Below are 24,590 nucleotides of genomic sequence, written 5' to 3' on the forward strand. Positions count from 1 at the left end.
TTAGTCTGCTCAAACGGTGCCCAGAGATAGCCAAGTTTTCATCTACGAAATCCAATATTTTGAATTCCCATTCAGTATGAAATACTAAGGCTGGAGGTATCTAGGCTGGCTTCCGTGCCATCAGGACTCTTTTGCTGCTGTGGATTGCTCAGTTTATTGGACGTTCAGCAGTCTTCAGCGCTGATTCTGTTAGAGCAGTCATCACCCGTTCATACACTCGATCTAAAAGAAGATGTCAATTGTCTGGAGGATGGTTTGGGTCCTGATGGTACATTCTAAGCCTGCAGTAGGCCCTTCTTAGCAGAGCAGAAGGATTTCGTGAAGGTGGGCGAAGGCAAATGAGGCAGGGTGGAGGTGAAAAGAGGGGCGCCACATGGGTCTGCCCTATTTGTAGTACTTGCAATAATGTGTTTTTTGAGCAGTGGCAGTGGTTCACATTTTCATCTGTCATATTTTGCTTTAATTTTATTCTGTTCCATTTGATAATCTCGCTCAGGGTAACTTAGATCCAATAGTAATTTCATCCCTAACTTACAGAATTGCTTCTATGTTACTTTGTCGTCATGCAGGGTAACCAGGAACCTGACTACTATGCCAACAGAGATATGCCTTATGTAAATATGTACCTTGGAATAAGCCTTGTGACTCCAGTGCCCCAAATGTAATAACAAATTTCTGGTGACAGGTTTCAGCACTTGGTTTTACTTATACATTTCTCGTTTGTGAGCTCTGATCTGGCAAATGGACGTGAGTGGTCTCAAACACATGTTATTATTAAATCTGTACTCATTGTATCAGGCATAAAAGGCTCCTAGTTACTACCACTACATTTAAAAGTCTATCTTAATGCTGCACAAGTAAGACCTTATTGTTGGCCAAAATGACAACTGAGGATGGACCATAATAATGCATTCATAGATAATGGTGATCATTCATCACCACTCATGCAGGCTGAGCAGTAACATAGACATAGATATAACAGTTTGTTTAGTGGAGGGTATATTATTTTGCTTTGTGCCAGTGCTTATTTCATGCAGAAGAGAAGAAACATATTTTTGTGATGAGCATTCGCGTCTCTCCACATTCGTCCCATATTCTGCTGATAACTTGTAAATAACAGTGGCATACTCAGATCTCATCTCAAAAAATGTCTCATTGTAATGTTTTCTTATCATTTTCTGTGTGCCTTGCCTTCAATCTATGTAAAATAGGCTTTCAACAACTATGAAACGTTGTTTTAGAACCCAGCATCATGTTTTGATGCTTTTTTCTACATCAGTATATGATGTTTTAGAAATGTGCCTCTGTATATTAAAATGTGAATGGTGTACATTTTCACATTGAAAACCTCAAACTAAACCATCTTCTGGACAACACTCAATCAGGATTTATAAAGAACCCCAGCACTGAAACAGCACTCATCGAGGCCACTGATGACATTCTAATTATCCTGGACTGAGGAGAAACAGCGGCCCTCATCCTGCTCGACCTCTCTGCGCCTTTCGATGCTGTTCCATAAAACCCTCATCAGAAGACTCCAGGAGATTGGCATCCAAAGATCTGCTCTCAAATGGATCTGTTCCTTCCTCACTGAAGAATCCAAAGAGTCAGGCTGTCACCCTTCATATCAGAGACCTCACGATTGATATGCAAGGTCTCTCAGGGATCGTCCCTCAGCCCCACCCTTTTCAACACACATAAATGACATCGTTCACCAACATCAACCGATCACAAGTCATCAAGGCCAATTCCTATGCCAATGACACTCAACTCTTTGTCTCCCTGACGGACAAGACAACAACCACCAGGTCCAACTTCACCAGCTTCATTGCCATGGTTGCAAACCGGATACAAACCAACTGCCTGCAGCTTAACTCCGATAAGACTAAATTACTGGTCTTCGGCAACAATAACTCCCCATGGGATTCCACCTGTTGGCCATCGGAGCAAGGACCAACACCCACAAACCACGCAGGAAATCTAGGGATCATCGTAGACAACAAGTTCCACATGACAGCTCAAGTCAACGCAGTCTGCACCTCCTGCTTTCACATCCTATGCATGCTAAGAAAGACCTTCAAATGGTTGCCTCAGAACACTAGAAGGACTGTCTCGCAAGCACTGATCACGAGCAGGCTGGACTACGGAAATACTCTCTACGCCGAAATCTACAAACAAATGCTAAACCGACTCCAGACCATCCAGAACACCAGTGCAAGACTCAGACTCGACCTTCCATGCTGCATTCATATCACACCGCACCTCAAGAAGCTTCACTGGCTCCTCATTCACAAGCGCTGCCCATTCAAACTTCTCATTCACAGATGCACAGCCCTACACTTCACAGCACCAGAATAGCTGAACAGACTCATACACTTTCACCAACCCACCAACCCCTGCGCTCTGCCTCACTGTCATTCGCACACATTCCCCGCATCCACATAAGCAAAACTGGAGGTCGCTCTTTCTCCTACGTCGCACCCAAGACATAGAATGATCTTCTCAAAACATCAGCGCCTCCTACTTAATTCTTGAGTTTCGCAAGAAGCTGGAGACCTGGCTCTACGTGTAAGCACCTTGGGGACATCAGACCTACAGCCTGCCCAAGCTCTTGGATACCTTCTCAGGATGCTATATCAATCAATATTGCATAACACATTCAGAAGTCCCATGACCATTTATTAATGTCACCATAGTTTAGACTGGAAAATTGTTGATAAACTGATTACTTTGTGAGTTTTCGTTTTAAAAAAAAGTAAATATGATGAAAAATTGGCCCTATTTAGCTGGTGGAAAAAGTGAATTCCTGGTAATAATGGCACGAGACTGTATTTACAGAGGCAACATTTCAATCACATAAATCAACTATTTTGAGTCCATAGTATTCACATATCCCGCGTAATGTATCTTTTCCGGCAGATTAAACCATGAACGTAGCATCTTCAATCGTATCTTTTCCATTTCTACTCTGTTTTAAGCTACTAGTGCATATTTTGTTATTTTTGCAGGTCTAGCCAGGCCTAGTGAAACAACAGCTCAAGAGACATTGATTTATGAAGTAGGCTTGAAAGTTTTCCAATCTTGCTGGAAATGTCAAGTATTCTTAGAAGCAGAAATGTGAATATATATCTCCTTTGGAAAAGCATTGTTAACAGTGGCCTAGCTTCAAAATATGTTACTTAGTAAATAGTTGGATACAAGAGCTTGTAATCGGATATAGTAAGGTGTCTGCAAGATTTGACATGGGATTTCTAAGAACCCACTCAGACTCACACTCTCCATCTTGAAGGTTTTAAGAGATTGGAATTTTAGAAAATATTGTTTTTAAGTCCCCCTCACAATCCACACTCCTTTCCCTTTCTATTGCCCATAAGGCCCTCTCGTGCACTACTTCTCATATAAGAATTAACATGATATGCCAGCGTGATTGTCGGAAAATCTGAAACTCACAACCTTCCAGTCTTGATGGCCAAGCCTGACGCCTGATTGTTAAGGGCTGAAATAGAAGTAGTTACGGCGTATGAGAGGAAAATGCAAAACGTAGAGGAATCGTAGGTTTGAAAACTGAAAAACTTAGAATTACTGCACCAAGGAAGGCAGACTGTTCAAATCCTAGCTGGTACTATGTCATAGATGGATGTGATTGTATAAAAAAAAACTCTAGAAATGCAACTGCTGTAATTGGAAGGCGTGAACTCTGGAATAATGTCATCTATGGACATGAAACTCATACATTTCAGAAGGGTGCCATCTATGAACGTGAATTGACAAACTCCAGACTGTCTTTCTGTTAATGTTAACAACTCAAAATCCAAATTGACATAATCTAGGGATGTAAACCTCACAAAGCCTAGAATGGTGCCTTGTAAGGATGTGAATTACGCATTATTGAATTAGGTCCTCTATGAAAGTGCATTGCACAGACCTGAACATGGCTTTATCCAAAACTTCACAAAGCTCAAGACTATCACAATCTATGAAAGTAAACCAGCAAACACTTGCACAGCATCATCTTAGAAGATAAGGAATGGAGTTGTGACTGAGTCCTATACAAGCTGAATTCAATTGAACCTGGCAGTCTATTGAATTGCGTCACAAGCTTTAGAACAGTTTCATATAATAATGTAGATTGTACAAACAAGACATAGGTGTCGTTTATGACTGTAAACCCCGCAGGCTCTTGAAAATATACAGTTTTTGTGGTACATTAATCAAGCGAATAGTTCAAAGGTTGTCAGGTAGGAATATGAAGAATGCTATGTGCAATGAATGCCACTTGCACAATCTCTAAAATGAAGTACGCCATATATGGGAATTGAACCACATGAACTCAGTATTGTCACCAGATGTTTATATATTCACTAGACAAGCTGTGGATCGGTGCCATCTATGAGTGAGAAGCACACCATCCCAAGGATAGCACCTTATCTGAAAAGTAACCACATCAACTCTAGAATGGTGTCACTTATGAACGTTAACCACATACCCCCCAAGCTGGTGCTATCTACGAATAAGAGCCAAGTGAACTCTAGAAGGTGCTACCCATTAATGGGACACAAACGAGCCTGAGAAGGGTGGAATTTATGAGAGTGGAATAATTAAATTCTATAATGGGTGTAAGCTATGAATTTGAAGAATGCCATTATCCATTAATGGGAACTGAACCAAGTCTGTAGTGATTATCAGTGCAAAAGGGAATTGAACTACACTAGTTCTAGAATGTCATCATACCCATGAATATGGGTCACGCATACTCTAGAGTGGCATCATCAATGAACATGAACTACACAAGCTTTAGATTGTGTCATTTTGTAGCGCAAAATGCAGACTGAAAGATCAAATAACGTGGTCACAATAACTTATAGTAAAGCTCTAAATGAGGTACATTTTAAGCTGAAATATGTATCATGCAGCCATTTTTCCCTCTTTTGGCAAATGTTTTGTACGTGTTAAAGAAACTTTTTTTGTTGCAAAACCTTTTTTGTGGTGTCCTCAAATGTAAGTTTGTTTCTTAGTTGAAGCAGGCGTGTGTCAGCTTGTTGATTTTTTATGCTGTTTTTAATTTACCAGATTCATAAAGTTGGCAACGTTTTTAATATATAGCTGATGACAAATCTTGCAAACAGTAAGTTGTCTGAGAGAAAAACCAGCACATCCTTTTCTGGGAACTGGCATTTCACCCGAAGTTGTGTAAATTAACATGCTTTGCAGGCAAGATTTTAATTTTGTATAGTTGCTTTTTTAATATCTAACTTTTTGGTTAAACAAGATTAGATCATTTCCTGGTTATAGTTTACAATGTATTTTATTGGCATGCGGAAAACAAATTCTATTTCATTTTTGCTTTGGAAAGCTTTGGAAGCCTAGGAATCTTAGCTATCTTGTGCCTTGCTGCCTTGAACTTTGTGTTTGTAACGTTGTGTAGATGAGCTCTTATTAGAATGTAACTTGCATATTGGGATCTGACTTCACTCCCAGCATTGCATTCACATGAATATTTGGATCTACTTGTTTTTAGTAGTTGTAAGTTTATTGTACATTTAATTAAAACCTTTAGAAAGTGTGTCTCATTAACACAAATGCAAACTGATCAGTTTAAAATGACAGTGAATTATAAACACATTAAATAGGGCCGGCAGGCAGCCAAGGGAATTGGTTGGACCCTTAAAGGAGAAAAGGGAATCTTGTTTGTGCAAATTCAACCCAGATAGTTTGTAGTAGGACATAAGAATCCGTTGTAGACTCAGTAGACGGAGCTGCCCAGTTCCGGAGGCGTTAGTTGAACCCTTGAGAGATAGTGTGAGGTGAGCAATCGTTATTGATCGAAAACTTAGCAGCAAAGGAGGCGAAGCGGACATTGTTATTAGGTACCTAGCAGCAAAGATCGAGGCAAGACACTGTTGATTGAATGCTTACAGCAAAGTAGAAGCGGAGATCATTGTTAGTCGGATACTTTGCGGTAAGACAGGAAAATAAAGTGTAAGCGTGAAGTAGGACTAAGTCTACTCATTAATATTGACTTTCATTTTTTAACTGAATGGTAATCTTAATAGCTGAGAACAGCAAATTAAAAAAGTACAGCTAAAAATGTGTGTTTTAGGTAACCTTAGCTTTGAAACCTGAGCATCAATGGAAGGCTCAAGGTACGAGGCGGAAGAGGAAAGCCCAAAAATAATTTGGGTGGGTAATCTTAGCATTCCACATAGCATTCGTTGTGGGCACCAACACAGATATAGAAGAGTGTGAGTGCAGGGACGGCGAAACGTTGGTCCCAGATAAGTGATTAATAGCACCTAAGCAAAAAGTTCTGTACAGTGATCATGTTTTTTTTTTTTGTTGTAAACCAACTTCATTGGGTTTTGCATCAGTAATCATATACATATGCATTGTGTTGGTCTATTAGATCTGTCCTTATTGTGCAATGGCCCCAATGAACCAGATCGATTACCTCCCCCTCCCACATCATATAGCGTCACGTTTGCTGTGAAACTCGTTTTAAGTACGACTGTACCATTTTCTGCTCAGCTTGTATATGCCACTCCTGAAATTAATTTATTCAAAACCCGCGCACAGGTTTATTCTTTCCTGTCCCTTGCACCATCAGATTTCATCAGACATACAATAGCTTCATAGTCTGCAGTAGGCTCTTATTTTCAGGTTTTGTTCTTGTGTATTCCTTCCTTGTCCTCGGTTTACCTATGCTCTCCTAATTCACTCTTCTAGCCCACCAAGTGGACCTCAGAACGGTCACTGAGGTCTTCCCACCCAATAGTGTTCAATAATCTCATAGATTCCTGGTTACGCCTTTGTCATTGTATGAGAGTGGGCTAGTGGGAAGGTTTTTAGGCCCTGTCGCTCCAGTGTTGGTCAGCGAGTATTGCACATCATCGAAGAGCGTCAAGGCTGTAAAAGTGCTGCTTGTAGAAGTGCTCCATGAAAGTGCGCACAAACCGACATGACATATTACTTGAATAGATATTTCAAAGTTGGAAACTCTTGATAAGTACTCATCCTGTGTTCTGGTTATTGATGTCTTTGTTGTTGAAATCCCTAGAGTAGAGGAGGGTGGGAAGGGCCTTTAGGGAGCTGTGATGAAGGAGGCAGATGGTTTTGGGGAGGGTTGCACAGCTACAATCGGTTCCTTGTGTTTTTTTGTGTTGAAGCTTTGCCAGTGAACTCGCCTCTGAAAGCCTCTACAACAAGAGTATCTTTAAATGGAATACTGAAAAGCTCTTTTGTATTTATTTTAATCAATATTTGCCATTATGTGGTCTGCAAATGGCACTGTCTTCAGGAAACATTATTATCAGGCTAATGTATTCTGTGTCAGACTGATCTGTAGCCGCTGCGGTTTTCAAGGCCGCGGTGCTGCTAAGGCCGGGGCTGCTAGAGATGGCTGCCCTCCATCACCCACTTATCGTCTGTCCTTCACCGATAATCCTAACAACATTTCCTCATTCTACAGAACTGTCCATGGGGATCCTTTATAATGCTATGTTTTTAATTCCGCAATTGAAATAAATCAATAACATTGAAAAAGCACATAGCCTGCCCCTCCCCCTTCTCTCGCAAGGAAAGCTTGATGTTATCTGGCATAAGAGCCACATTCCTAGAACAGATTGTAACGTTTGCTTAGGATCGATGCTCAATCTTAAGAGGAGAGACAGTCTACACTATTGGCCTTGATGTTTTATTGAAACATCAATATGGAGGGGGGGGCGTGGTCAGCAGGGCACCAGGCAGTAGGGAGAGAGACCATTGGACCATGGTCTGTGTGCAGTCCTTCCAGCTGGGAGAGAAACCATGATCTTGCCTTGAAGAGCAGGACAAACTTATGAGCATCATAGTGTGTAAGGCTGTGTTTGTGGATGGCTGCTGTTCAATCAGACAGATATTAAAATCAGAGGTATTAATCGATTAGTAACTGCTGGGTGGAAAAGGGTCAGAGGGGTGATAAGCAGGGAAGGGACCAGGTATTTTATTATATGAAGTTCTCTGAGGTGCAGCGGGCACTAGTGTCTGCTTTTGTGTCCTCGTGGCACAATGGCATCACAGACGGGTCTGTGGACGTTTGTACGGATGCTTCTGCAATATGGCTCTATTCAGCACACAGTCACAAAAGGGTGTTCCCTTATTTTCATGGGGGCATGGTATACAAATGAGAGAGCCATTTGTCTTTACTGTGCAACCACCTGCGAAGGAATTCTTGTTCCTCCTCCAAAGTAAGGCCTAGTCATGACCAAGATTGAAAGGTGGACCAGCAGCTTCAAAGAGTTGATCCGCCATTTCCTAATGTGTTGTTCACAGTGTCGGCGCAAGTTCATGGCTCCACTGATGAACAGCGCATATTTTGTAATCATGCGCACTGTACCAGTCTTCCCCATAGCGCACCCGGCTAAGAGTGCACGCCCGCACAAACTGGGATAGTGCATCCGAACTGTAAATCAGGCCTACATGGAGAATGAGAGAGGAGGAAAAACAGCATCCAGTAGAGCACATATCTAACTCACTCCAAATATATTGGACTCGGTGATAGTGACTCTGTAGTTATGGTTCATGCATAGCTACAAGTCAGAAAAGAAGTATTTCATATTCAAGTTTCCATAGGAAGTTTTGCAAAGCACTCCAGCAAAAACTGCAGAACAGATTTACACCAAACTTGGTATGAAAGTAGAAATGTACTCAGAAAGCATGCTTTATGTTGTAAATCCATTCAATATTTTTATTAGATATTGGGTTGGAAACAGATATTGCAGGTATAGAAAGGGTTAAAACTTTTGTATAACATTTTGTATACTTTGTCAGTAAATTTGCAAATATAAATTGTGTGACCTCTGTGAATCACATTTGAATTTTGCTGCGATGTGATTGGATGATAAAATGTTGAATTTGGTTACAGGCATCTTCTAGCGAAATACACAAATTCCCCTCTGTGTTAAAAGAAAATGTACAGAAAAGGGGAAACTTGCTGATGGATTCTAAGCAATTGAGGGGAGTTGATATGAACACACCAGCCTGAAAATAACATTTTTATTTTATTTAAAACGATTCAATATTTAATTCAAAAGTAAGGTAATAGTTCTATATAATTTTTGTGGTCTACATTTAAAATAAATATCTAAAAATAATTTACAATGATATTTAATATTTAAATATTTTTACAAGTTTTCTTTTTGAGTTTAATTAACTTTTCACATTTCTTTTGTGCTTTACCTCAGTGGTAGAGAACTTCACATGCAGGTGAAATGTTACTAGTAGTGACTTTACACAAGTAATTAATTCATTTATAACATTTTTATTAATATAAATATATTAAATACAATTTTATTTTTTAAGATTTGTTTAACAAAATCCTACCAAAAGTAAAATATTTGTATTCACTTATTACGTATTAAAACATTGGTGTTTGACCCCATTGATATTACATGAGGCTAATCTAATTATTTGTTGTGTTGCCATTCGGGTTCAATATTGCACCAAGTTGATAGAACTATATTGAAATTCAAAAAGCTTTTTTGCCTTGCCTTCAATAACCAACATGAAACTTTTACTAGCTGCAACTTTTCTCGTTTTCTCCCCAAACCCCCACACTTTTGTGAACCTCCCAGCCCTCAAGACCCCCTTTATAGGCGTACCCGTCATGGGTGAATAGATTTTCCCACCCCTCCCCTTGTTCCCCATTCCCCTTTAAATGATAACTTTGGTATGGTACTCAAAAGCTCGTTCCCTCGAGGAGCACTGGATGGCTAAGACTACATTGCTTGTATCATAAAGTTATGTCCCTTTCCTCTTGGACCTCTTGTGAACCCTCTGACTGGAATTTCTGATTGAGAAAACTGCACCTCCTTACCCACTACCCTGCTTTACTGTGTGTAAAAATTCTTTAGCTTGCTCTTCAGACAGAAAAACATGGGCATGTCCCTTATATAACACTCTTAATTTAGTTTGATGCGTAATGCCAGCAGGTGCCCCCGAGTTCTTGAATTCATTGATCAACCCAACAAACTCTCTTCGTCTTTGCGCCGCTAAAATCGACATATCCGAGAAGATTAAAAATGAAAAGTTCTCAGTTGTGGAGAAGGATTTTTGGAGATTGCCTGAGATAGGATTTGTTCTTTTATACGCTCATCCCCAAAGCTAGACATGATTGTTCTGGGATATTTAGCGTTTGAAGGGTGATTGGAAGAACACGATGTGCCTGAACAATGGTGAGATCCTCGCCTAGGACTTCCTTGTCCACCAATACATACTTATGAATTAGATCAGAAATCAGGTTTAAAGGAGAGGAACCAGCTTCAGAGCCTCCGGTATCCCCACAAATCACTGATTGGTACGTCGTGCCCTATTTTCAACATCATCATTCTTCGGTTGGAAATCCTCAAGTTCCATTCGCATCTTGTGTATTATTGTATCCTGATTCTTAGAATAGTCCTCGAATGAGGAGACTTTAAGCACTGCCTGGATCATGCGAGAGGATAATTGCTGAAGATTATCGTTGATTTGTACGAGTTGTTCATTAGTTTTCTTATGAGCTCTTTCTTGCGAAATCTTCATGTCGCGTAATTCACTTAGGATCTGTTGCAAAGCACCGAGACCGCCCTCATCTCTGCCACCGATGACATCCGTGCCCTGCTTGACAACGGAGAGACAGCGGCCCTCATCCTCCTGGACCTCTCCGCGGCATTCAACACCGTCTGCCACCGCACCCTAGTGCAGCGCCTCAGCAATGTCGGAATCCAGGAGAAGGCACTGGAGTGGATCGTCTCCTTCCTCGCTGAAAGGACTCGGAGAGTCCGCCTACCACCGTTCAGATTAGAAGCCACAGAAGTCATCTGCTGCGTCCCTCAGGGCTCCTCGCTCAGCCCCACCCTCTTCAATGTCTACATGAGCCCCCTTGCGGCCATCGCACGCCAACACAACCTCAACATCATCTCCTACGCCGACAACACACAGCTGATCCTCTCCCTGACCAACGACCCCGCCACCGCCAGAGCCGACCTACACGAAGGGATGAAACACGTAGCCGAATGGATGATGACCAGCCGCCTGAAACTGAACTCAGACAAGATGGAAGTCCTCATCCTGGGCCCCTCACCCTCTGCCTGGGATGACTCCTGGTGGCCCCCCGCCCTGGGCGCCGCACCCAAACCGACAGACCACGCACGCAACCTGGGCTTCATCCTGGACTCCTCCCTCTCCATGACCAGACAAGTCAACGCCGTCTCCTTGTCCTGTTTCAACATCCTGCGCATGTTACGCAAGATCTTCCGGTGGATCCCCACCGAGACCAGGAAGACGGTCACCCAGGCCCTCGTCACCAGCCGCCTGGACTACGGCAACGCCCTCTACGCCGGAACCACCGCCAAGCTCCAGAAGAGACTCCAGCGAATCCAGAACGCCTCAGCCAGACTCATCCTCGACATCCCCCGACGCAGCCACATCTCCGGACATCTGAGAGACCTGCACTGGCTCCCCGTCAACAAGAGAATCACCTTCCGTCTCCTCACCCACGCACACAAAGCCCTACACGACCAAGGCCCGAGCTACCTCAACAGCCGCCTCAACTTCTACGCTCCCACATGCCACCTCCGATCGACCAGCCAAGCCCTCGCCGCCGTCCCCCGCATCCGAAGAGCCACAACAGGAGGAAGATCCTTCTCCCACCTGGCCGCCAAGACGTGGAACTCCCTCCCGACCCACCTCCGCCTGACCCAAGACCACCTCGCCTTCAGGAAGCAGCTCAAGACCTGGCTGTTCGAGCAGTAGCGGACCCCCCTCCCGAAGCGCCTTGAGGCCCTCCGGGTGAGTAGTGCGCTATGTAAATGCAATGATTGATTGATTGATTGGTTTGGAGAAGGCAGCGAAGGCAGTACAGGCAGTGAGGAGTCAATAGTGGAGGTGGTTGTGGTGGTTGCCATTACCAGGTCTTGTAGGGTAGTCACAATCTGTATTAGAGATTCAGGTGAGGATTTGTATGTCTCAGTTAATAATAGTTTGGTGGTTGCTTGAGTGAAGTGGGGAGATGCATGGCTACTTTCTTGCTTCTCTTTTGTACTGACCCAAGAAAATAAAGGGTAAGGTTGCTTCCCTCTCATCGGATTTGAGGGTGCAGGTAAGGTGCTCTTGCCGAAGTCAAAAGTGCTGACTACTGCTGTAGTTGCTGTAGTTCCTGGAGGAGATATGGTTCAGTGCTTGAGGTAGACTCTATTTTGCAACTAGGTTCCTGAGACATATTAAGCCAAGAGTCCTTGGAATACCAAGACTGCTTATCTGGGGCGAGAAGCAGTTTCTTGCACATTTGTTGCGACGCCTTAAAGATATCTGTCTTGACCCCTTTATCCCCTTTGAGGTTTCATTTAGCCGTATGCGTTTTCATAGAGGAGTCCCTTGAAATGTGCTTCATTGAAAATAGCACTTTATGATAATAATTAGCGGGCGAAAAATCACCAGCAGCTCCTTGCGTAGCTATAAAGGAGGTGGTCCCTTTTTACATTTTTACTTTCACCCCTACTGCATCCCTCTTATCTTCCCCGGTTTGAATCCTCTTGGTCTCCTCTTGGTCTCTATGATTGGTCAAGGAGCAATGTCAAGCTGTGCCAGGTAGCACCAGGTCCAGATTCCAGTGTCCAGATTATACTGAAAAATTCACCAGTAGGTTAGACGAGATAGCCACAAGCTGCATCCGTGCTACACAGACCCATTCCGCAGCCCACCCCTTTAACCTCCACCCAGGGGTTAGACCTAATGTCGCAAATCGGGTCATATGCAATTTCGCTATGCCTCTACTTATTCTCTTTATTTCAACTCCTCAACTCTTATTGCTTCTGTTTCTTTCTCCTTAGTATGATTTCAGACCCTCTCACATTCTTTTCGAAGGCATTTCTTTTTTTAATCCCTGCTTCTATTATTTTCTATCTGAGGGTGTACCAGTCGTTGGCCATATGTGGGGCTGGACTTGCTCCAGGTCTGAGCTGGAGTACATTTACTACTGTTTGGGTTCCTTTTTGGCAGTAGTAACTTTACACTTGTAAATTAGGCTCCACCCCTTTCTTTCAGCGGATGGATACATATCAGTCTACACTTTGTCTTAAGTTTACCCTTGGAAATGGTGAATAGCTAAAAGTAGTATATTTACTGCAGATTGTGTCACTTGTAAATGTACCTTTGTAAATGGGGGGGCGGAGCTAGCCGGCGTCCATGTAAGACGCGCGAGCGCGGAGCTCCTTACCGATAACCCGCCAAACTCCTACAAACTCATCCTGAAACAGCCCTGCCGGCATTAAAAACTGTGGGGGACCTTCGCACGAGGCCTCGGTGGGACGGCGGCCCCTTTGACCGGCGGAGAACAGACGCGGTGCGACTTGGTGCTGCAGTGCACGGAGCGCCAAAGACCCAGGCCGCGATCCCCGACCTGACCTAGAGGGCTGCCCGGGTTACGTCGCAGTGCGTGCGGCGTGTGTGACCGAGGCGGTCCCGGCTATCCGCAGAGACACCTGGTCGGCTGTTACACTCGCGACCGGCGCTGAGAAGCAGCGGAGAGGACTGACCCCTGTCCGGTGACGACGAGCGGAGGGGGCTGCAAGAGGGTGTGCTGAGCACGCATTGCCTGTGGGGAGGCCCTGAGGAGACTTGCTAATTTGAAGGCGAGAAGTACTGTTCGCCGACTCCCGGCGTCTAGCACCACGCGGAGGAAGGACATCGGAGGAGCGGTGAGTGGCCTGATCCCAAGTACTGAAGCAAATTGACCGCCCTCTGGGCGAACGGACAAAGTGGGGTACTGCCCAGAGACACGTTCTGCGAAACGGCTGAATCTGCATTCTGGTGCAGGAGTCCGCCATCTTGGGCAACGGTCCCGCGACATACCACCCTAGACGGGGGAGACCTACACCGCTTCGCCCACCGCTAAGCCTGACCACGAATCACAGGTGGTGGTTCCCACACCTCTGTGCCTGTCGGCTGTATGTCCACTAGAACTGCCATGGGGAAAGGGGACAGGTCGCAGCCCAAGCTATCTTTCGACCAGAGGAAGGCGAAGGGGGCCGAGGGGGCAGCACAAACTTCCCCTCCACGCCCTACGACGTCCGAGAACTCCCTATGTTCCGAAATACGGGACATGCTGGGGACCATGGAAAAAGGTCTACAAGTCAGCATGACAGAGATTAGCACCAAAATCGACGCGCTGACATACCGGATGGACCGCATGTCCGAGAGGGTGTACAAACATGCGGAGAGGCTGGACATGGCGGAGAGACGGCTCACAGAGGCGGAAGAGGCTCAAACGGAGTGGGATAAGGACCGCAGACAGTTTGGTCGGCTGCTCCAGGTAATCCAAGATAAGACAGAGGATTTGGAGGCGCGCTCAAGGCGCTCCAACCTACGCATTACGGGTGTGGCGGAATCCACTAGCACCGGTAAAATGGAGCTGTTTGTGGAGAAACTCCTTCGGACCCTGTTAGGGGAAGATGTCTTCTCCCCTATGTTTATTGTTGAAAGGGCCCACCGCACTCTGGGACCGAAACCACAACCTGGCCTCCCGCCACGACCGATCATAGCAAAACTGCTAAATTATCGGGATAGAGACTTGGCACTGCGACTAGCCAGAGAAAAGGGGAAGCTACAGTTCGAGGGCATGAACATCTCCCTATTCCCGGACTTCACGGCGAGAGTACAGGAGGAAAGGAAGCGCTTTGCCCCCTACAAGAAGCAGCTGAAAGACCTGGGGCTCGACAACGCCATGCTGTACCCTGCGAGGCTTCGCATCAACAGGCAAGGTCACTCGCACTTTTTCACCGACCCAGCAGAACTTAAGAAATCCTTAAAGGAATGGGAGAAGGACAACCGCAACAGTCAGGGAAGTCGGCGAGAGGACCTAGATGCCTCCTCCCACTTGAGTGACCAGGAGTAGCCGGACACATAAGAGACGCTGCTGAACTGTTGGCGCTGGGCGGCGCAAAGACTTACACACAGTCAGTGTGGACCCACCGAGTTATGTCTTTTGGGTGAGATCTAACTGTTTACTCCCGGACTGGTTTGTTAGCACTGTGGATTGGGTGGGGGGCCGCTCAACTTACCGGGGGGGGTCGAGGGGTAGGCCCCTCCGCATAAGGGACTGGTATTGACGAACTGTGAAGACTAGAGCTAGCAGGGCTCACTACTACTGGGCGGGGGGCGGGACGGGAGCACGCGAGAGGTTACTAGCTCTGGTTTCCCAGCTGAGCCGTTGGCTGGCTAGATCCCTCTGCCCCTGCGCTTTTGGCTTCTGGCTCCTTCGGGGGCTATTCGGGGTTCTGTGAAGTTCATAGTAGATTAAGGGGGGGATGCTCGGTGGTGATGAGTCCTGTCTGACCGGGTTGGGGATGGTCGGCTGTGGGTGGGTGGGAGGCTGTTCTCTGGTTGTTCGTGTATTATTGCTGTCATGCTGTTTGGGGTTCAGGGTTTGCCGGGTGGGGGGTTTGTTTTTGCCGACTACTGCACTGTGTCTGTCACACTGTCTGCTCTGCAACATTTTACTTTCTAGTCTGCCATGTCGACTGTTGACTCACTGAGTGCGGAGAGCTCTCTGGGCTCTTTGCGCGTGCTGTCCTGGAACGTAAGGGGGCTTAACGATTTCCGCAAACTCAGGAAGGTCTTAGCCTATTTGCAACGCCATCACATTGACCTTGCTTTACTGCAGGAGACACATTTGCCGCTTTCCAGCCCTATGTTGCAGGTGAGGGGCCTTGGCCCCGCTTGTGTCGCTGCGGGGTTCACAACGCATGCTAGGGGGGTGCTCATATGGGCTAATCCCAAATCCCGACTGTCGCTGACCCGGGTGGCGGTGGACCCGGAAGGGAGGTTTGTGGTTGCACGTTGTGTTGGAAAAGATCATGATCTCTTGCTGGTGAATGTGTATGGCCCCAACTACGACTCCCCGGAGTTCTACTCTTCGCTTGCTGACAGCTGCAGGCAGTTTGTGGGCTCTAGAATGCTGTGGGGGGGGGATTTTAACTTGGTGCTGAACCCGGACCTTGACAGATCTGCGGGCCCCCCTAGGTCCCCTGCAGCTTCCGCGTCCCTCCTTTTGTCGGAATGTGTGAAACTTGATTTATTTGATGTGTGGCGGCATAGGCACTCGGGGCGGGGTGGGTTCACTCACTACTCGGCCTATCACAACATCCATACACGCATAGATTATTGGTTTGTTTCCCGCGTTTTGCTAGATATGGTTAAGGGTTGCACGGTTCTCCCGCGCACGCTGTCTGATCACTCGCCCTTGCTCTTGTTGCTGGTGGCTCCTCCCAGGAGGATTCCCCCCTTCACGTGGAGGTTCCCCCCGTACTCCCTCTTAGATGAGGTTTTCAGAGGGGAACTCGCCGAAGACATAGAGGCCTATTTCGCAACCAATGTGGGCTCAGTGGACAGCGTTCAAGTTCTCTGGGACGCATTTAAGGTTTACATCAGAGGGATGACTATGGCGAAGCATTCTGGGGTGCTCAAAGCTATCAGGCGACGCCTGCAGTTGCTCGAGACGCAGCTCGCGGGTCTGGATAGTCATGCGGTGGACTCGGAGGACGCAGCTGATACGGTCACGCTCAAGTCCTTGCTAGATGAATTTCAGGAGGAGGCGGACAGGGAAATTAAACATATGGGCAAATACGCGACGGCGCGTGCATATGGGGAACGGGAGCGGCCTGGTGCACTCCTAGCTAAACTTATGCGCAACAGTAGGCCCCCATTGGTTATCGAGGAGTTGGTGACAGCTGCTGGGGCGGTGGTTACGGAGGAGCAAGATATCTTGGCGGAATTTCATGCCTACTACACTGCCCTCTACTCCTCGAGGGACGCACACCTCGAGGAGGAAATCGACGACTATTTGAGCTACCTTCAGATGCCCTTCCTGGCCGACTGGCAGAGGGAGTTTCTTATGGCCCCCATCCAGAAGGAGGAGATAACGGAAGCACTGGAGGGCATGAAATCCGGTAGCGCTCCTGGTGCGGATGGTCTCACGGTATCCTTCTACAAGGCCTTTCAGGCGCAACTGGTCCCGTACTTGATGCTCTTGTTCGATGATATTTGCCAGCAGGGCAGCATGTCGAAGTCCATGAGAGAGGCGTTGCTTATCACCATCCCGAAACCTGGCAAACCCCTTAATCAGTGTGGCTCCTACCGACCGCTATCGCTGATAAATGTGGACGCGAAACTGTATGCTAAGGTTCTTGCGACTCGTTTGGCGTTGCTGGTCCCGGACCTGGTTGCCCCGGAGCAGGCTGGGTTTGTTCCCTCACGCAATCTCACTTATAATATCCGCACGGTCCTAGGCACGATCCAGCATGTCAAACACGAAAACAAAGCTGTGGCCATCTTCTTGGATATGGAGAAGGCCTTTGATTCTGTTGAGTGGTCGTTCATGCTGAGGGTCCTTCGTAAGTTCGGCCTCGGGGAGCCGTTTTTGCAAATGTTGGGAGCCCTCTACTACAAACCTACTGCGAGGCTAAAGATAGGTAACCTGGTCACTGCTCCCATCGAAATTGGGAGGGGCACGCGTCAGGGTTGTCCCCTCTCTCCGTTGTTGTATGCCATGGTAGCGGAGCCTCTCGCCTGCGCTATACGAGAGTACCATCGGTTTGAAGGGATAAACTTTCCGACGTACCAGATCGGTATCTCCACATATGCGGATGACACTCTGCTATATGTCCGGGACCCGGAGACTAACCTCTCTGCGGTGCTGCGGGAGATGGTGAGGTTCGGGGCTCTTTCGGGCCTCCGCGTCAACTGGACTAAGTCAGTAGCATTGCCCCTGACGCCGGTGACGCTCCCTTTCGACTCGGAGTACCCCTTGCAATGGACCACGGACTCTATTCGCTACTTAGGGATACGCATTCATACGGACCCGGAGGTCCTGATCCGCGAGAATTATGGAGTGGCCTACTCCAAACTGGTGGATGATGTCGAAGTGTGGTCCAGGCTCCCGCTTTCACTCATGGGCAGGATTGCGCTCATGAAGATGGTGGTGCTCCCCAGGTTCCTTTTCCTATTCGTGAATATACCAGTAGTCCTCTCCAAAGCCTTTTTCCGGCAACTTACCCAGACCCTTGTCCGCCTGGCGTGGGGGGGCAAACAGCCGCGGGTGCAGTGGCAAACGCTCACCCTTCCGTACGAACAGGGAGGCCTTGGGGCTCCAGATCTGGAGCGATACTATAGGCTTGCTCAGGGTGCGCACCTTCATACGTGGATTCATGGGGATCCAGGCATCCCTCATGTGAAATTGGAACGGCTCTTTGCAGACCCCGTCCCGCTTCCGGCGACAGTATGTTATCCGCCTGATAGGAGGGTCGGCAATCTGGACTCCATAGCTGCCACGAATCATGCTTGGCATGCGCTGATTGGCTCCCGTGAGTGCACGCTGCTGTATTCACCTTTGCTCCGTGTAGAATGGGCGGCCTGGTTGGCTCCACTGACGGAGAAGGGCGTCCTGAAGGCGCTACGTGACCTAGGCATTGTTACCGTGGGAGATCTCTTTTCAAAGGGCACTCTGAAAACGCTGCAGCAGGTCCTTCAATCCTGTCCCGGGGCAACGCTGCTTCATAGTTTTCAATATCACAGGGTCCGTAGAGCGGCCCTTGCCGTTTTAGGCCCGGACCTAGCTGAACCGCCGGAAGTGCCGGAACTCACCTATGTCATCAAGACCCCCTCAGCTCGCAAACTGATCACGGCTCTTAGGTCACTGGGTGATAGACACCGGCAATATCCCCCCTCCAAGGCCCGTTTGGCCTGGCAGGCTGACCTCCAATCTCCCATCTCAGACGACATGTGGCGTTATTGTGCGACTAATACTAGGAAAATCTCGCTCAACGGTAGGCACCGTCTGGTGCATTTTAAATTCCTACAGCGTGTCTACTACACGCCCGAGAGGTTGCATAGGTATGGCCTTAGAGAATCAGCGGAGTGTGAGCGATGCCACTTTCACACAGCAGACTTTCTCCATATGGCCTGGACTTGTCCTGCCATACATAAATACTGGGTAGAGATCTTTGCGGACCTCAGCACTATCCTTGGTGAGGTGATCTTGCCTGACCCGGCGCTCGCCTTACTTGGTTTTTCAAAACCTCTTCCTGTAGCTCTGCGGCGACTTGCGGACATGGCATTACTGACGGCAAAGCGGCTGATAGCACTGTGCTGGATGCGGGGGCCAGTCCCTACTAAAAAACGATGGGAAACAGACTTGCTTTACTGTTGCACGCAATCGGAAGTGTATAGTGAACTCCTACCTCCAAAGAGTAGACTCAAAAACTTTTGGGGTATGTTTCGGGCGTTTCAGAGTGCGAAAGAGGATGGTGAGTCGGATCCAGAGAGTGTGGAGCTTGATGTGCTACAGGAGGAGGGGGCTGCATCAGCTGTGGATGAGGAGTGTGTCAGTTGAAGGCCTTAACGTTGTGTCAGTGTGGTGTTTCACGTCTGACTTTTGAGGTGTTTTGCGTTGGGGGTTGCCTGTGACAGCTGTTCTGGCTTGTGGCGACCGCTGTCCCCTTCCCAGAGCGTTATCCCGCCCTAGTGGGCATTTGCTTATCTCCCTTAGCCTAGCTGAGGGGTTCATGGTTGTGGTGCAGAGTGGGAGGTGGGTGGTGGACACGGGTTTAGGTAGTCTGGCTTGTTCTTCTTTTGGGGTGGGTGGGTTTGTTATGGTCTGGGGGATCTTCCCCCCTTTATTCACCTTTCCCTGGGTCCCCGTTGGTGATGCCCTCAACTCTGGGTTTCTACGCAGTTCTTCCCGGATGGCTATTTCGATCCTGCCAATCTGGCACGCCATGCTGCACCTGGGTCTGATTTTGTTGGCGTTGCGGGGTGTGCATCCTGCTTATATGTTATGGTCATCCAATGGTAGCTACTATGATCTATTGCCTCTGCACACTGGTTCCACACCTGCAGTTTCGCCACCAGGCCCTCGGGCTGTTGGTCTTTACGGCTGTGTAACTTACCTTTACCCAGGGATTGGAGGGTGTTTTTTTTTATGCCGCCGGCCTCCGGGTTGTAGGCGATGTCGGCTGTGTATGTGACTTGAGGTTGCAATAAAGTATAAATTTAATTAAAAAAAAAAAATGTACCTTTGTAAATAGCCCCCCTACCGTGTTAGGGAATGGAGGCTGAGGATGTAAACTCAAACCCCTGTCTTTGCTCGGTATTAAAATAACTATTAAATTATCTAAGACATTATGACAGTTTGTTGTATCCCCAGGGGATATGTAAGAACACGAAATAGAACTTTTTGAAGTGTTTACAACACTGCTGCAGTGCAACTGAGCAAACAACACTAAGGGGTCCAGTAGGAAGGCAGGCGGACATCCCAACACAAAAAGGGACCGCCCGCCATAAGGGCGGGGGTCCCGTTTGGGCCATTAGGATGCACCCGCCACAGTGGCGGGCGCATAATGTATTTTTAAAATTGCGGTGGGCGGTGCTAAAAGCACCGCCCAACGCATTGCTAAAAATGCACACCAAGCAGTTCAATGTACAATGAGACAGTCACCGCGAGGTGCCTGCTATTTTGTATATTGAAATGCAGGGGGTACCATAGGTACCCTCCCGTGTGCACACCCCACCCCCCAGAATCCTTGGGGGTCCGCAAAGGGCCTCCGCAAGTGATTCTTACATGCCTTTCCGCGTTGCCGCCACGGAAAGGCATGTGACCGCCCTCATCATAATATGGTTGGCGGTGTCTAACAGACACCGCCACCATATTAAACTCCTTTCGACCTGGTCAACCTGTTGACCGGGCGGAAAAGCGGCGGACGGCGTGGTCCCCCCCACCATAGTAATATGGCGGGGGGAAATGGGTGGCGTGCCTGGGTGGATGTCGGTCGGATCGCCACCGACATGCGGGCGATGGCGATCTGCCCGACATCCTAATGGGGCCCTAACTCTACAGTCACTATTGTTGTTCAAATCTGCACCATTTAAATGTGGCAGCTATTAAGACGGCAGACAGGTAAAGTAGTTAATATCTGTGCTGTTTACCCAGCTGCTGGATAAATAATAGAGATTATTTATGATTTGTTTGCTGGCTAAGTCCCTTTTGCTAAGCTGCTGATTGAATAGCATACATCATGTGTTATTATCCCTAGTAGTGATTTGAACAGGCACTACTTCCCATGAGTTACATCTGCAAACAAGGAGTGAACACAATTGAGACCCATCTGTTTATGGATGGCATTGCTAAAAATATCTTGAATACAATCTGCAGTCCAAACAGCACTAACACATAGGTCCCAATAGTCATCAAAGTGACAACCAAGTTAATTTGACATGATATGGAATTCCAGTCTGTTACCCCAAGGGCCAAGGGACAGCAACTAGGTAAGGCTATTATGGAGCTGTCCCCTTCTCCACTACGGCTCCTGCTCCTTTAGCGTTATCTGAATAGGTGGTTAATGGTAAAGAGGATCAGGTCCTTTGCAATGACCTTTCTAAGTAAAGCTGTTTACTTTTGCAGCTATTGCTGTATGCTCACTTTGACTTGCAAAGGCTTTGGAATGCACCGGTTTCAGATGCAGGGTCAATCAGATATCTCCATTATAAGACAACTATTTATCTGCAGAAGTTGCAATTCTTGTTCGGTTCAATTAAACAAATCAGACTAAAACATTGGAAAACAATAATTTAAAAAAGTTAGTGCTAGACTGAAAAAGTTGTATCCAAGCGATATGGTGCAGTATGGTACCCCTATACAAATAGGATCCTGGGTGATGTTTTTGAAATGGTCCTAGTCCTAAGAGGTCCCTTATGTAGGATGCTAACTAAGTATCATTGAGGAGGTTCATTCTAATCTCATTAAAAAGGGAAGAAAAACTATATATCTTTAATAAAAATTGAATCTTTATACCTATCCAACTGCAAGATTATTCTTGACTTCATAACAATGTTTGTCAAGTTAATATTGTCCACACTAAATGACTGCTTGGTTGGTAATGACATCATCATTTCAGTCTAACTCTTTTAAAAAGAAGTGTCTGTGACAATGGATCAATGATATACCCTGCATAACTCGATTTCCAAATATGTGATTCTGAAAAGGCAATGCCTATGCATTGGATTTGTAGACCAATTTAAACTGCGGTTATTGATTATCCTCCTATAAAGTCGGCAGGACAAAGGCTAGAGAGTCAACATGTCCATCTCCAGAGCAGAAAGTGAGGGGAGGGGTAGAGTTACACTATTTTAGATAGATGATGTGACCACAGTTAAGAACAGAGCCTTTGTGTTTGCCCTTTAGATTATCAATCTCGACCCATACTTAGCTGTATATTTGTTCGTTTATTTCCAAAACCACACATAGGGGCCTATTAGGATGGCAGGCGGACCTGGGTCCGCCCTCCATCCTAGCAGTAACGGGACCGGCTGCCAGCCAGGCGGCGGTCCCCCACCGCGGTGGTCTCATCTGGTATTGTAACATTACGGCGGGTGCTGCTGGCAGCAGCACCCGCCGTAATGGTAGAATGCCATGTTGTGCATTTCCATGCACAACGTGGCAGGCACCGCTACCGCCTACCCCCTAAGTGCACCCCTCTGGCCCCCCACACTCCCATCCCTCCTGGGGGCCCGCATCAGGCCCCCAAAACAAATCCCCACCAGCCTTGCTGGAAAGGCCAGAAATACAAACATCATAATATGGATGGCGGTGCCTGCAAGGCACCGCCACCATATATGGGCCCCAGCTCCACCCAGCCAGCAATTGTAACTACGCAATACCCACCGCCATCGTAATATGGCCGTGCCGGCTGTGGCAATTGTTACGCCATCCTAATCACCCCCATAGTGCCTGTGTAGGATAGTAGATTAAGATTGTGGCATGGGATAGCACAGAACAAACTCAAGACCATCCTCTGCACTGTCCTTGTCTACATTCCTGTATTAAATATCCTAATTCAGTGCCTCTGCAAAAATATACTCCAGACCCAACAGTACCCAACCTATCATTCAAACTATCCTCACCCACAACCATCACATTTTGACTCCTCTATAACAACCTCGTCTAGATCTCTTCCTACAAAATCATCTCCTCACCCCTTATTCACAGTCCTGCTGCCAAGCCTTCCAAGCCCTGCAAGCCCTGACTACCAGACTTCAGTACCCATCCTACACTTTCTGCAAGCCTCCAGCCCTTAAAGTGTAATTCAAAGCACCAACCATCTTCAGACATGCTCTCACCACTCCTGTCCTATGATCACTTTCATGAACCATCACCTTTTCCACTACCTCAGCGATCCTCAACTATAATACCTTTAGCAGATCTTAGAACCCTCAGACCAGCCAGATGGTTACTTCCAGGATGACCACCACTGGCCCTCAGACCATTATGCTTTCAGGCTGTAGCACCCTTCCACTGCCACTAAGAGATTTTGACCTGCTATTATGACTCTCAGAGCCCAGAACATTTTTTTCTCCTGGTGCTCACAGTCCCAATATCAACACTCAGTGTCCCATCAGCTCTCTGACCCCTCCCACTAAACATCAGAGCCACAAAGCCCATGCCATTGGCCCTTGTAAACCACAATGACCCTGAGAATCATCCAGACCCTCCCCTCTGCCAATTGTAAAAGCCCTTATGCCTCATTCGGCACCCTGGAGGCCCTCTGAAATTATCAGGCCTTTCTACAAGGACACCCCTAAGAACCTACACCAATATACAACATCTGTTAATATAGGAGCTCTTCCCGCCCTCTCTGTCAGAACTACAGTGCTTGAGTTGGCCCTCAAAACTTTTCACATCTTTTTGTCAGCATTCAGAGCACTATACTAGAGCTCAGATCACTGACCATGACCCTTTTTTGCCTATCTGCACCACCTGCTGGCACTCTGAGCCCCTCAGCGGGCTCTTTTTGGACAATGCTTAACTGTCCACCACAGCTAAGCCCTTGTGCTGACTAAGGTATTCCGACCTCCCTCCACCGGCCAGCCTTCACATTGTCCAGCCAGTCCTCAAGTACTCACCTTTGCCAGCTTTCACTTCCCACTCTCTTTATTGACCCCAGACTTGTTGCCCCTCAAGAGTCTGTGACCCCTGTTACCTCAAAGACCGATCCCTTTTATTGAAGCTGAATGCTTGCAAAACCCCTATACTTACTCTCAAAGTCTCAATGTTTTCAGAATACCTTGACTTTCAATTTTTTCTATAGACCATATAGGGCCCCATTGTCAGCCACTAGGCTACTTCTGCAAGCTCTCTCTGGCCTCACAATTATTCTAACCGGTTCTTCGGACTGAAACCTCTCTATCCATCTTCAAATTCCTCTGCCAGTCAAATTAATCTACAAGGTTTGTCACCCAATACCTCTTTGCTGGCCTTCCAAACACTTCTACCCCATATGCAATTCCACCACCCTTCAAATGTGTCCTCAGAGCTTTGCAGACCACAATTCCAGTTGTCATGCTATCACTGCCGGCCTTAGTTCTCAGCGCTAAAACAATTGGAAATCAGAGATCTTTGTCTCAGAGTCCTTCTGTTGGCCATCTAAGCCCTACTATCTGCAGCTTCCCTGACCTCTCTTCCAATCATCAGAGCATTTTTCAGATCCTAATTTTCCCTTTGCTAATTGCACAGCCCTTTGATGCCTCTG

At 47.0% G+C, this 24,590-nt stretch overlaps 1 protein-coding gene across 2 annotated transcripts in view; it reads left to right on the forward strand.

Moving 5' to 3' along the window:
- Positions 1 to 24,590, forward strand: part of CACNA1C (calcium voltage-gated channel subunit alpha1 C) — a 1,657,037-nt gene that overhangs the window by 875,876 nt on the left and 756,571 nt on the right. The window lies entirely within an intron of this gene.

Source organism: Lissotriton vulgaris, chromosome 1_2, assembly GCF_964263255.1.
Source record: "Lissotriton vulgaris chromosome 1_2, aLisVul1.2, whole genome shotgun sequence".
Taxonomy (NCBI): Eukaryota; Metazoa; Chordata; class Amphibia; order Caudata; family Salamandridae; genus Lissotriton; species Lissotriton vulgaris.